Consider the following 3987-nt stretch of genomic DNA (forward strand, 5'->3'; position numbering starts at 1 on the left):
TCTAGGTTCTTATCAATTTTATTGTTGGCTACTGTAAATGTTTTACATACTTGTGTTTTGATCTGTTGAGTTTATAATGTAGTGATTAAAGGGTAGGTCCAGGATTCTCTTTACGTACAGGCAGGCCATGGGGGGAGATAGTGTCAGGCAGCACTGAACAGAGAGGAATCTGTGATGTATATTAACTATCTTTAACTCCCTTATCTACCCAGTTCATATCACTATACTGAACAGAAATATACATGCCACTGTCATTTGGAATATATTCATTACGCCAATATCTATGGATTTTACATGACTTGGAATACAGATCTGCATCTGTTGGCCACAGGTGCTGAATGAATTTAATTATATTTTTGCGGCAAGTCGCCAATTGCTAACCCATCTCTTATAGGATTAATTGGTAACTCATCTCTTCTGGGATTAATTGGTAACCCATCTCTTATAGGATTAATTGGTAACCCATCTCTTATAGGATTAATTGGTAACCCATCTCTTATGGGATTAATTGGTAACCCATCTCTTATGGGATTAATTAGTAACCCATCTCTTATAGGATTAATTGGTAACCCATCTCTTATAGGATTAATTGGTAACCCATCTCTTATTAATTGGATTATGGGATTAATTGGTAACCCATCTCTTATGGGATTAATTGGTAACCCATCTCTTATGGGATTAATTGGTAACCCATCTCTTATGGGATTAATTGGTAACCCATCTCTTATAGGATTAATTGGTAACCCATCTCTTATGGGATTAATTGTAACCCATCTCTTATAGGATTAATTAGTAACCCATCTCTTATAGGATTAATTGGTAACCCATCTCTTATGGGATTAATTGGTAACCCATCTCTTATAGGATTAATTGGTAACCCATCTCTTATAGGATTAATTAGTAACCCATCTCTTATAGGATTAATTGGTAACCCATCTCTTATGGGATTAATTGGTAACCCATCTCTTATAGGATTAATTGGTAACCCATCTCTTATGGGATTAATTGGTAACCCATCTCTTATGGGATTAATTGGTAACCCATCTCTTATAGGATTAATTGGTAACCCATCTCTTATAGGATTAATTGGTAACCCATCTCTTATAGGATTAATTGGTAACCCATCTCTTATAGGATTAATTGGTAACCCATCTCTTATAGGATTAATTGGTAACCCATCTCTTATGGGATTAATTGGTAACCCATCTCTTATGGGATTAATTGGTAACCCATCTCTTATGGGATTAATTGGTAACCCATCTCTTATAGGATTAATTGGTAACCCATCTCTTATGGGATTAATTGGTAACCCATCTCTTATAGGATTAATTGGTAACCCATCTCTTATAGGATTAATTGGTAACCCATCTCTTATAGGATTAATTGGTAACCCATCTCTTATAGGATTAATTGGTAACCCATCTCTTATAGGATTAATTGGTAACCCATCTCTTAATTGGTAACCCATCTCTTATAGGATTAATTGGTAACCCATCTCTTATAGGATTAATTGGTAACCCATCTCTTATGGGATTAATTGGTAACCCATCTCTTATGGGATTAATTGGTAACCCATCTCTTATAGGATTAATTGGTAACCCATCTCTTATAGGATTAATTGGTAACCCATCTCTTATAGGATTAATTGGTAACCCATCTCTTATAGGATTAATTGGTAACCCATCTCTGGTAACCCATCTCTTATGGGATTAATTGGTAACCCATCTCTTATAGGATTAATTGGTAACCCATCTCTTATGGGATTAATTGGTAACCCATCTCTTATGGGATTAATGGTAACCCATCTCTTATAGGATTAATTGGTAACCCATCTCTTATGGGATTAATTGGTAACCCATCTCTTATTAATTGGTAACCCATCTCTTATTATTGGATTAATTGGTAACCCATCTCTTATAGGATTAATTGGTAACCCATCTCTTATGGGATTAATTGGTAACCCATCTCTTATGGGATTAATTGGTAACCCATCTCTTATAGGATTAATTGGTAACCCATCTCTTATAGGATTAATTGGTAACCCATCTCTTATGGGATTAATTGGTAACCCATCTCTTATAGGGATTTAACCCATCTCTTATGGGATTGGTGGTAACCCATCTCTTATGGGATTAATTGGTAACCCATCTCTTATGGGATTAATTGGTAACCCATCTCTTATAGGATTAATTGGTAACCCATCTCTTATGGGATTAATTGGTAACCCATCTCTTATGGGATTAATTGGTAACCCATCTCTTATAGGATTAATTGGTAACCCATCTCTTATGGGATTAATTGGTAACCCATCTCTTATAGGATTAATTGGTAACCCATCTCTTATAGGATTAATTGGTAACCCATCTCTTATGGGATTAATTGGTAACCCATCTCTTATAGGATTAATTGGTAACCCATCTCTTATAGGATTAATTGGTAACCCATCTCTTATAGGATTAATTGGTAACCCATCTCTTATGGGATTAATTGGTAACCCATCTCTTATGGGATTAATTGGTAACCCATCTCTTATAGGATTAATTGGTAACCCATCTCTTATAGGATTAATTGGTAACCCATCTCTTATGGGATTAATTGGTAACCCATCTCTTATGGGATTAATTGGTAACCCATCTCTTATGGGATTAATTGGTAACCCATCTCTTATGGGATTAATTGGTAACCCATCTCTTATGGGATTAATTGGTAACCCATCTCTTATAGGATTAATTGGTAACCCATCTCTTATAGGATTAATTGGTAACCCATCTCTTATGGGATTAATTGGTAACCCATCTCTTATGGGATTAATTGGTAACCCATCTCTTATAGGATTAATTGGTAACCCATCTCTTATGGGATTAACCCATCTCTTATGGGATTAATTGGTAACCCATCTCTTATGGGATTAATTGGTAACCCATCTCTTATGGGGGTAACCCATCTCTTATAGGATTGGTAACCCATCTCTTATGGGATTAATTGGTAACCCATCTCTTATAGGATTAATTGGTAACCCATCTCTTATGGGATTAATTGGTAACCCATCTCTTATAGGATTAATTGGTAACCCATCTCTTATAGGATTAATTGGTAACCCATCTCTTATGGGATTAATTGGTAACCCATCTCTTATAGGATTAATTGGTAACCCATCTCTTATAGGATTAATTGGTAACCCATCTCTTATGGGATTAATTGGTAACCCATCTCTTATAGGATTAATTGGTAACCCATCTCTTATGGGATTAATTGGTAACCCATCTCTTATGGGATTAATTGGTAACCCATCTCTTACGGGATTAATTGGTAACCCATCTCTTATGGGATTCTTAACCCATCTCTTGGGATTAATTGGTAACCCATCTCTTATAGGATTAATTGGTAACCCATCTCTTATGGGATTAATTGGTAACCCATCTCTTATGGGATTAATTGGTAACCCATCTCTTATGGGATTAATTGGTAACCCATCTCTTATAGGATTAATTGGTAACCCATCTCTTATGGGGATTAATTGGTAACCCATCTCTTATGGGATTAATTGGTAACCCATCTCTTATGGGATTAACCCATCTCTTATGGGATTAATTGGTAACCCATCTCTTATAGGATTAATTGGTAACCCATCTCTTATGGGATTAATTGGTAACCCATCTCTTATGGGATTAATTGGTAACCCATCTCTTATGGGATTAATTGGTAACCCATCTCTTATAGGATTAATTGGTAACCCATCTCTTATGGGATTAATTGGTAACCCATCTCTTATAGGATTAATTGGTAACCCATCTCTTATGGGATTAATTGGTAACCCATCTCTTATGGGATTAATTGGTAACCCATCTCTTATGGGATTAATTGGTAACCCATCTCTTATAGGATTAATTGGTAACCCATCTCTTATGGGATTAATTGGTAACCCATCTCTTATGGGATTAATTGGTAACCCATCTCTTATGGGATTAATTGGTAACCCATCTCTTA

The sequence above is a fragment of the Oncorhynchus keta genome, unplaced genomic scaffold (genome assembly GCF_023373465.1).
Source record: "Oncorhynchus keta strain PuntledgeMale-10-30-2019 unplaced genomic scaffold, Oket_V2 Un_contig_383_pilon_pilon, whole genome shotgun sequence".
Lineage (NCBI taxonomy): Eukaryota > Metazoa > Chordata > Actinopteri > Salmoniformes > Salmonidae > Oncorhynchus > Oncorhynchus keta.